At 36.8% G+C, this 11,653-nt stretch overlaps 1 long non-coding RNA gene across 1 annotated transcript; it reads right to left on the bottom strand.

Moving 5' to 3' along the window:
• Positions 1-4,554: 4,554 nt before the first annotated feature.
• On the bottom strand, positions 4,555-7,059 carry LOC131548759 (uncharacterized). The gene is made up of 3 exons (XR_009273236.1): positions 6,658-7,059; positions 5,484-5,578; positions 4,555-4,697 (listed from the first exon to the last, which is right to left on the bottom strand). It is a non-coding gene; the product is annotated as an uncharacterized LOC131548759 (long non-coding RNA).
• Between the last annotated feature and the right edge of the window lie 4,594 nt (positions 7,060-11,653).

Raw genomic sequence — 11,653 nt, 5'->3', positions numbered from 1 at the left:
GGCAGGACAAGGCATGTTTTCTTTGAATGGGTATTAAGTTGAATATTCAGAACTTGGATGGGCTCATAAAGCGTGTTCGCTTTTAACCTTCTGTTGAGATCGTTTTCATAATGCTGGCTCAGAAATGGCATGTTTTTATGCTCTTCCCATCAGCTAGTTTATCCTCATGTGCTTTCTGAACACTCTGCGTTTCATTGTAACAAATGAAAACCTCTGTTTTGTTTTAGGATGCCGATCAAAGTAGTTACAAACATTTGAACCATTGCAAACGGTTTAGGCTCAGAATATGCTCGGAAACTATATGCTTAAACTGTCCAAATAGACACCATATTTGTCTGTTGAAATGTGCATTAATGATTGCAGGACAGCAAGCAGATGCTGTGGAGCCTCGGCTCGTGAAGTACGGCGAGTATCCGGTGTTCTTCAGCTGTGACATTGTGATCCCGTCGTTCCGTAGTGAAGTCCGATCTCCTGCTCCTGCATTTAGATATGTGTGTGTGGTTATATTTAAGTAATTTTGTCATAATTGGCCATAAGCCCAGTGCTCCTGCTTTAGGATCCTCATTGATCTATTTTCTCACTCTGCGAGTCTGTCTCTCACAGCGCAGCATTAACACCCACTTTTTTTTGCTTGTATTGACTGTGATTTTGACACTTGGATGTGCAAACAGCTAGTGTTCTAGATTAGGATGAAGAAAAAAGTGCTTTGAGAGTTGCATCATGTTAGGGTTATATATATATATATATATATATATATACACACACACACACACACACACATATATATATAAAACTTAAATAAAAAACGTTAAAATATTAATAAATAAAACAAAAATTAATAAAATAAAATCAGAAATACTTTTGTTAACTGAAATATATAATATAATAACTTATTTTATTTCAACTAGTTGTGTGTGTGTGTGTGTGTGTATATATATATATATATATATATATATATATATATATATATATATATATATATATATATACACACACACACACACACACACACACGTTTATATATATATACACACACACACACGCATATATATATATATATATATATATATATATATATATATATATATATATATATAACTTAAATGAAAAAACATTAAAATATTAATAAATAAAACAAACATTAATAAAATAAAATAAAATCAGAAATACTTTTGTTAACTGAAATATCATATAATAGAAAAACTTATCTTATTTCAACTAGTTGTGTGTGTGTGTGTATATATATATATATATATATATATATATATATATATATATGTATATATATGTATTTAAACATACATATAATAATGAACTAAAATAATACAAAATAAATATTATTAATAAACTATATAGACATATTTTTTAAAAACTAAACAAAATTACTAAAGCTTTAAATAAAATTTAACACTATATAATAGTAAAATCTAATTCAAAATATTAATAAAAATTATATTTAGTAGTATATCATTAATATATTAAAATAATATATGCACATGTGCATCATCTGTTTGGTTACATTATTATTATTTTTAATTTATTATTATTTATATTTATATTATTATTATTTATTTATAATTATTTAACTTAATTAGTTTCTATTGAAAAATGTAATAACTCAAGTATAGCTTTTGGCAGGAAAATATCCAAACAAGCTGGCATGACATTAAAAACCAAACAAACAAACATCAGTTCTGCATTTGTTGCTTAAGGCAGCATTTTAATACATCATAGTTGCAACACAATTAGAAATGTCATATTTTGCCTGCTATTTTTGTGCGCTGTGTATTTTTTTACGCTTATCAGCTGATCAAAGTCACTCACTCTTTCAGGTGCCCGTGTAGACGGTGAAGCAGCTCACTTGGTTTTGAACCCGAGCTGCAGTTTAGCTTGAATGTCAAACACATTAATGAGAATGTGGCAAACATGCGTGAGTAATCAGAGATCACTGACTGGATGAAATGCTCGGATAATGGAATTACAGGCATAAGGGTGCAGGGAACAAAGATCAGACTGCCACTGCTTGAGATGGGTGTTTCCCTGATTGAGAAAAGCTGCGCTCACCACAACTCAACACTGTAAACAATTAGATAAAATAAATGTTATTGCAGAACGCCAACGATAACATCTGCTGTGTTGGTGAGGTACCAAAGTACACAATGATGATGACCCACTAACGACTTGCATGAGATGTGTTTACATGCATAATTGCAAGTTTTTTGAATAACATTTGAATCAAACAATACTGTCTGCGTTATTGTAAATCATGTGATCTTTATTCCACTTTTCATTAGATGTGTTTTCAAACCTGGCGGCATTTCTTCTGCTTCTGCTGATGTGGCATCAAGTCATAATTGTTTGTAAACGCTTGGACACGTGTGATATTAGTGGTCACAAATAGTGGGTTGCAACGCAAAAATGGCACTACTGCTTAATGCATATAATAAAATGCATCTAACCATATAAATGTGCATCGATGGGTTAAATACACAGCAGATTTTAAAACACAGAAGAAAACACTATTCTGAATTTTCTATACTGTATATATGAATCTGATCAAACTTTATTTTGATGACAAATAGTGTGGGATGAGTTACATGCTAAAGTTTAATGCATTGTAAAAAATTATATTTCTAAGCTGTGAATAAAACAAAATGAATGGCGTACATTTTGAAAGGAATACGATTTCAGTTTTCAAAATTTCACATTTAAGGCAAGGCAAAATATTGTTTTCAATTTTGAGATTTTGGGATATTTGGCTTTTCATAACATGTTGTTTCAAACTTTAAAGTGTTTATTTTATTGCACTTTATCTCATTATGTCTGTAGATTCAATTACAATACATATCTTTAAAGGATGTTTTCTCTAAATTCTTTTATTATTTCTCAAATTCAGCAGCACTTACATACACCAAAATGTTCTTTCTATATTCTGAAGGATTGTACTGAGGGGTTTGTTCATATGTCTTCAGCTGATTTTATTATTGCACTTTATCTTTTTGTGTCTGTAGATTCAATTACAATACACATCTTTAAAGGTCGTTTTCTCAAAATGAGTTTTTTCTCCACTTCAGTAGCACTTATATATACCAAAATTTACAGTTTCACTCATATCTATATTCTGGAGGTTTTTACTGAGGGGTTTGTTCATATATCATTCGTTTGATTTTATTATTGCACTTTATCTTATTGCGTCTGTACATTTAAATACAATATTTAAAGGATGTTTTCTCTAAATGAGTTTGTTTCTTCACTTTAGCAGCACTTACATACACCAAAATTTACAGTGTTACTCCTGTCTATATTCTGAAGTATTTTACTGAGGGGTTTGTTGATATTATTTGCCTGATTTTATTATTGCACTTGATCTATTTGAGTCTGTAGATTTCAATGAAAATGCATATCTTTAAAATGAGTTTTTTCTTCACTTCACCAGCACTTACATACACCAACATTTACAGTTTTACTCCTATCTATATTCTGAAGGATTTTACTGAGGGGTTTGTTCATAAATCATTCGCTTAGTTTATATAACTGTTTTTCCTAAAAGCATGGCGAAAATGTATTCTTTCCTGACTGTTAACAGTATTTTCTGGTTTATGGAGTGATAGAAAGACAAATCCAAAATCCCCTCTATAAAAACCTTTAACTCTAATGTGTAAACAAAATGGAACAAGAATTTTAAACCTGGCTTTATCCAGTGTTCAGATTTATTTTCTGGAAATATATGCAAACATATAATGTCTCATTTACACATTGAAACACAACAGTTTAGAAAACTTTCTCTTTTTTGCAATTCTTAATATAATCAATCAAATCCAATGTGTTACTTGCTGTTTCTGTGTAATTATTCATAAAAGTTACCAGCAATTTCTGAGTGAAAGTAGTTTCAATGTGAATCCAACACCAAATGTTTTTCATTGTACTTAGTTTTAGAGGTTATCACTAAAATTATAAGTGCTAATAATATTGATTATAAAACAGATCTTACATGAGTTGTAGATGAGGCTATTAAACAATCTAGGACAGGTTACATTTGGACACAGTGATTTGTCCTCTACTTAACAGCGTTTCGATTTTATTTCATTAAATGGTTGGGTTTAGCATGTCAATACTGCAGGTAAACACATTTTTTTGACTAGATAATTGCTGTTATCTTGTATGCTGACATTGACATGTTTCTTTTTCCATTGCACTTTTACCACTCTCTTTGCAGGATACTGGCCCACCTGTGTTACCTGAGCAGGTGTAAATTATGTCATCATCTGTGTTACTATCGTCAGGTAGGCTTGCGTTGGTCTGCTGGCGAGTCAATGGCCGTGCTGTCATGGTGTCAGATACTCTGGGTGTGCTGCTTCAGCTGATAAACGCAGATAAGAAATGTATAAAGTTAAAGAGCAAAGATATGTTTGGACTTTCATCGCCATAGAAGGACGGTATTCAGGGTTGTGTGTCGAATTAATGACGGCTTGCCTTTCTATTTTTACCGCAGAAGTCCAAAAGCCAAGCCAATGAAAGGCCTGTCAGCTGATGATGAAAGAGAGTCTCTTTTGGAATGAAGCGGTTCAGGTGAAATCAAGTCAATATTGTTATCCAGAGGAAAATGTTATTGCTCTGCTCTTTCATTGATTTAAGGAGATTTAATGAGTTATGAGTCATTGAAGTATCAACTTTGTCTCAGATGTTTCTTGGAATTCCTGAAATAAAAATAGACACAAATGAGTCAATAGTTGTCATACAGTAAGAGTTAAGAGCTGTAAAACGAATGTGAAGGAGCTCGGATCATTTGACGGGAAATGTTTGAGATTTCTGACTTTTGAATCAATTCTGAAACTTTTATTCTCAGGAGAAACATCTGAGAAGCACATTGTCTACATTTGCTCTCATTGAAATATTGATGAGATCTCGTTTGTGATTTCTTTCCTTTCTTACAGGTTTTTTTTTACTCAAAAGCAAAGCTCTTTAAACTTGATATTTTTGTGAATTTTGCTAATAATTTGACCTTTCTGATTTATTTTTTTTTGGCAAATAACTTTTACATTTTAATACATTTCTGAATGTAATTTTATTGCAGTATAACTTGATCTTTCTGATTTAATGTTTTTGCAAATAATGTGACCATTCGGGGATGTTTTTTTTTTTTTTTTGCAAATAACTTGACCTTTTTAAATGTTTATTTTTACAGTAGATCAGTGTTGGCAGAGCTCCAGAACGCTCAATGCTAACAGGAGTCCTAATGTCCGGTGGCCTGCACCAATCTGGGAATGATGCAGGGAATTCGAGGGAGCAGCTCCCAAGCGTTTCATTCCTGATGGTGGGTTTGCACAAGACAGACGTGCTGCGGTCGACTAAGTGCTGGTTTGCAGCCCCTGCGCTGTCTGTATAAGCCCCGGACTCTCTGCTGTCAGGCCTGATTGTGTTTGCAACCCTTTGTGACTCCAGCAGACATGAACTCATAACATGCCAGCACTTTGTTATGGTACCTGTGAGCTTTGAGCTGCACCAGCTGCTGCTCATGACGGCTCCCACAGGGGCGTGTTGGCCGCTCCGGAGGAGGACTGGTGCTCACCGAGATCTGCTGACATTCCAGATTACTACATTACACATGGATGGGACTATTTATTGCATCTTCACCATTAATGTATTTCTTGCAAATAACCTTTTTGTTTTAATTTAATTTTAATTATGTTTTGCAATAACTTGATCTTTTTAATGTGTATATATATATATATATATATATATATATACACATTAAAAAGATCAAGTTATTGCAAAAACGATCGTTATTGATCAAAAGATCACGTCATTTGTACAGTATATATATATACATATGTATATGTATATATACAAATATACAAATGACGTGATCTTTTGATTTTATTATAATATAAATGATTTGATTTTATAATATAATTTTATAATATATTCATCTATTTTTAATTTTATTTATTTATTTATTTATTTTTAATTTGCAAATAATGTGAACTTTCAGAATTTTTCAAGAATCTTTTAGATTTTTTGCATTCATCTTCAGGGGTTTTAAATTTTTATTTATTTGTTTGTTTGTTTGTTTGTTTTTATTATTTATTATTTTTAATTTTTAAAAAACTTATAATTGGGGGAAATAATTGACTTTTTGTTTTTATTTAGATTTTTTATTTATTTTTTATTTTTTTGGCAAACAACTTGATATTTAAATTTTTTTTTATTTTTGCAAATCATAGATAGATAGATAGAGATATAAATATATAGATATATAATATTTCTAAATTTGAATTATTTTATTTTCCTTAATTTTGATTTGTTTTGTTTTTGTTCACTTGTTCATGTTCACTTGGCAATGAAGGCAACACAGTTTAATCCTGAGTGTTAAATCCTTAAACTGAAATCTTAAGTTGACAATTTTGGTTTGTACGTGACAAACAATTTCAAATATCATGCAAGCGTGAGTTTGTTGTTCTGAAACTAGTACGATATTGGTAATTGTTTGCCATCTGTAAACTCAACTTTAAGCCTGATGTTGATGTTCTCATCGTCCTTGATTTCTCATGCACTGTTCATATTTCCTGAGTGCTATTTTGATGCTAACCTCTAGCATTCAGCACGGCCCACCGGCACGCTAAATGCATGGAGTACACGGACTTAGTCTTGACTTACATGTAACAAGGTTGCTCTAATTGGAGGAGGAAGTGCCGGGGATGTTTAGCACTGACGGACCCAGGAATTGATCTGAGCCCGAACCGGATCCGATTTCGGCCTCCAATTCCTCCAGGTCCCGAGCTAATCCGGCAGCGGCCGCAGGTTGCAGCGACGCAAGTGTAGAGTGCGTGGAGTTGGCAGCACCTGCAGCAGGAGGATCAAAGCAGCCAGAGTTAAGCCACACGCTGGATCCGTGTCACTCTATATCCACAGGATATTATGTGGCTCTCAGGAGCCGCAGCAGCTGGTCTGCTGGACACCAGCGGATCATGTTTGGCTGTGAGATCCTCTCAGAAATCATGGGGCCGGGGCGAGGCTTCTCAAGGTCATCGATGCTTCTAGAGGTCCAAAATATGACAAGGTGGCAGAGCAAATAATGAGGGAGACAGTTTCTATGTCCATGCCTCCAATTCTTCCGGCCACATCCCTTAAAGGGATGGTTCACAGAAAAATGAAATTTCTGATATCATTCATTCAGGTCCAAACCTGTATGAGTTTCTATCTTTCTATCTTCTGTTGAACACAAAAGCAGCCACCGATAACACTCTGGTAGCCATTGACTTGGTTACCAACAAGTATCTTCTTTTGTATTTGTTCAACTAAAGAAAGAAATTTATGTAGGTTTGGAACAACATGAGGATAATTAATGATAAAAATTTTAGGTAAACGATCCCTTTAATGTGGCGCCATATTAGTCTGATATTAGAACAAATTACAAACTGGCTTTGGATAAAAGACACCTTAGCAACTGCATAGCAACCACCCTCAATACACTTATTCATTTAGCAGACACTTTTATCCAAACTGACTTACAAATGAGTGTAATTTGCTCTGGATAAAAGACACCTTAGAAACTGCACAGCAGCCATCTATAACACCCAAGCAACTGTATAGCAACACCCTGGAAACCATACAGAACACCCTAGCAACTTCTTAGCAACCACCCAGAATACATTTGTATTTAATCATTTAGAAGATGTTTTTATCTAAAGCAACTTGGATAAAACAGAAATTGGTGTTTAAGTTGAATTGAATAAAAGACACCCTAGCAACCACCTAGAACACCCTAGCAACTTCCTAGCAACCACCTAGCACAATCTAGCAATTGTATATCAATGCTGTGGAAACCACCAAAAAATCTTAACTGTATAGCAGTAAACTAGAACACCCTAGCTACTGTACAGCAATGCTCTGGAAACCACACTGAACACCCTAGCAACCACCCAGAACACATTTACATTTATTCACTTAGATGTTTTTATCCAAAGCGACTTACAGATGGGTGTGTCGCTTTGGATAAAAGACACACTAGCAACTGTATATCAACTGCATAAAAGATTCTAGTAACTTTATAACAACACCCTGAAAACCATACAGAAAACCCTAGCAACTCCCTAGCAACCACCTAGGCCATCCTAGCAACTGTATAGAAATGCCCCGGAAACCATACAGAACACCCTAGCAACCACCTAGGACATCCTAGCAACTGCATAGTTGAACACCTTAACAACTTTATCGCAATGCCCTGGAAAACACGCAGATTACCCTAACAACTTCCTAGCAACTGTATTGCAACCACCCCAGTAGAGCACCCTAGCAACCACATAACATAGAAATTCATATTACATATAACACGTTCTTCAGAAAGTGTTGTTTTTCTCGTGCCTGAGGTCTTGTGAACATCACTCACAGCTCTTCAGGTCATGCTGTACAGCATTATCTACATGTGTATATAGTATCGGCATCATAATGGAGTACAGTATCAGTGACAAATGGTGTTAAGGTGTGGTGAAGCTGAAGCGATGACCTCCACCCAGCGTATAAATCAGCAGCAGCATCAAAGCAGCACAGGCCACAGATCCTAATAAAGCCGTCAGTTGCTCTTTGTTGTGCTTGGCTCACCTACATGTGTTCTGGAAGCTATCCGTTACCTTACTGTTATTCTAGCTCCTCAACACAATGAATGGCCATTACTAATAATTAAGACTGCATGATCTAAAAATAGCAGTGCAATTAGGCTGAATATGAACGGCATGTGTTCTTCTCTTAGATAATTTTGGCTGGATAAGAGGTTAATTATTACGGTGTTTGTGTTTTCTGGAGGAAAGGAACGTTTGATTGCGTCATATCTCTCATATTACTGAAGCTTCTGTTTTTATAGCTGTATTTCAAGGCCACAAGCGGGATGTGTCGCTATCAGACGTCGGTGTGGTTGCTGGGGGATTCTTATGTGGTTGTTAAGGTGTTCTGTCTGGTTGCCAGGCCGTTGTTATGTGGTTGCTAGAGTGTTGTGTTTTTATAGCTGTATTTCATCGGTACAAGTGGGATGCGTTGCTATCTGATGTCTGTGTGGTTGCCAGGGCGTTGCTATGCAGTTGTTAGGGTGTTCTGTGTGGTTGCAAGAGTGTTGTTTTATAGTTGTATTTCAACACCACAAGCAGGATGCATTGTTATCAGGCGTCTGTGTGGTTGCCGGGGCGTTCCTATGTGGTTGTTAAGGTGTTCTGTCTGGTTGCCAGGCTGTTGTTATGTGGTTGCAAGGGTGTGGTGCTTTTATAACTCAACACCACGAGTGGAACAAGTTGCTATCAGACCTCTGTGTGGTTTTCAGGGGGTTGTTAAGGTGTTTTGTCTGGTTGGCAGGGAGTTATGAGGTTGTTAGAGTGTTGTGTTTTTATAGCTATATTTCAACGCCACGAGTGGGAGACACCGCTATTAGACATCTGTGTGCTTGCCAGGGTGTTGCTAAGTGGTTGTCAAGGTGTTCTGTACTGTTGCCAGGGTGGTGTTATGCAGTTGCTAGAGCGTTCTATATGGTTGCTAGAGTGTGGTGTTTTTATAGCTCAAAACCACAAGCGGGACATGTTGCTATTAGGCATCTGCGTTGTTACCAGGGTGTTCCTAAGTGGTTATTAAGGTGTTCTGTCTGGTTGCCAGGCCATTGTTATGCAGTTGCGAGGATGTGGTGTTTTTATTGCTCAACACCACAAGTGAGACACATCGCTAACAGACGTCTGTGTGATTGGCAGGGTGTTGCTAAGTGGTTGTAAAGGTATTCTGTCTGGTTATGTGGTTGTTAGACTGTTGTGTTTTTATAACTGTATTTCAGCACCACAAGTGGGACATGCCGCTATTAGACATCTGTGTGGTTGCCAGGGTGTTGCTAAGTGGTTGTTAAGGTGTTCTGTACTGTTGCCAGGGTGGTGTTATGCAGTTGCTAGAGTACTCTTTGTGGTTGCTAGTGTATGGAGTCTTTATAGCTCAACATCACAAGTGGGACACGTTGCTATCAGACGTCTGTATGGTTGCCAGGGTGTTGCTATGTGGTTGTTAAGGTGTTCTTTATGGTTGCCAGGGCATTGCTATGCAGTTGCTAATGTGTTCTATGTGGTTTCCAGGGCATTGCTATGTGGTTGCTAAGGTGTTCTGTACTGTTACCAGCGTGGTGTTATGCAGTTGGTAGTGTTGTGTTTTTATAGCTGTATTTCAACACCACAAGCAGGATGCATTGTTATCAGGCGTCTGTGTGGTTGCCAGGGCGTTGCTATGCAGTTGTTAGGGTGTTCTGTGTGGTTGCAAGAGTGTTGTTTTATAGTTGTATTTCAACACCACAAGCAGGATGCATTGTTATCAGGCGTCTGTGTGGTTGCCGGGGCGTTCCTATGTGGTTGTTAAGGTGTTCTGTCTGGTTGCCAGGCTGTTGTTATGTGGTTGCAAGGGTGTGGTGCTTTTATAACTCAACACCACGAGTGGAACAAGTTGCTATCAGACCTCTGTGTGGTTTTCAGGGGTTGTTAAGGTGTTTTGTCTGGTTGGCAGGGAGTTATGAGGTTGTTAGAGTGTTGTGTTTTTATAGCTATATTTCAACGCCACGAGTGGGAGACACCGCTATTAGACATCTGTGTGCTTGCCAGGGTGTTGCTAAGTGGTTGTCAAGGTGTTCTGTACTGTTGCCAGGGTGGTGTTATGCAGTTGCTAGAGCGTTCTATATGGTTGCTAGAGTGTGGTGTTTTATTGCTCAACACCACAAGCGGGACATGTTGCTATTAGGCATCTGCGTTGTTACCAGGGTGTTCCTAAGTGGTTATTAAGGTGTTCTGTCTGGTTGCCAGGCCATTGTTATGCAGTTGCGAGGATGTGGTGTTTTTATTGCTCAACACCACAAGTGAGACACATCGCTAACAGACGTCTGTGTGATTGGCAGGGTGTTGCTAAGTGGTTGTAAAGGTATTCTGTCTGGTTATGTGGTTGTTAGACTGTTGTGTTTTTATAACTGTATTTCAGCACCACAAGTGGGACATGCCGCTATTAGACATCTGTGTGGTTGCCAGGGTGTTGCTAAGTGGTTGTTAAGGTGTTCTGTACTGTTGCCAGGGTGGTGTTATGCAGTTGCTAGAGTACTCTTTGTGGTTGCTAGTGTATGGAGTCTTTATAGCTCAACATCACAAGTGGGACACGTTGCTATCAGACGTCTGTATGGTTGCCAGGGTGTTGCTATGTGGTTGTTAAGGTGTTCTTTATGGTTGCCAGGGCATTGCTATGCAGTTGCTAATGTGTTCTATGTGGTTTCCAGGGCATTGCTATGTGGTTGCTAAGGTGTTCTGTACTGTTACCAGCGTGGTGTTATGCAGTTGGTAGTGTTGTGTTTTTTTTATAGCTGTATTTCAACACCACAAGCGGGACATGTCACTACCAGACGTCTCGGATGAAACAATCAGTCCTTGAACCCTCATGTGATAACAATCAAAGCATATAAGGTGATGATAATCACAAAGCAGCAAAAACAAACTTCTACTGTTGATCACGTTGATAATTATCTCTAAATGAGCGAAGCGGAGCTCTGTCTGTGTCTCTGGCCTTGACATTGAGTGTTGTTAGAATATAAAAATGTAATTTACATGCCAAGGTCAGAGGAAGTGAAGAATAAAGCTGTTTCCAGGTTGGCTGTGTTCCA

Source organism: Onychostoma macrolepis, chromosome 10 (assembly GCF_012432095.1).
Source record: "Onychostoma macrolepis isolate SWU-2019 chromosome 10, ASM1243209v1, whole genome shotgun sequence".
Taxonomy (NCBI): domain Eukaryota; kingdom Metazoa; phylum Chordata; class Actinopteri; order Cypriniformes; family Cyprinidae; genus Onychostoma; species Onychostoma macrolepis.
Note: the sequence above shows the minus strand (reverse complement) of the source record. Positions and strands in the feature narration are given on the sequence as shown.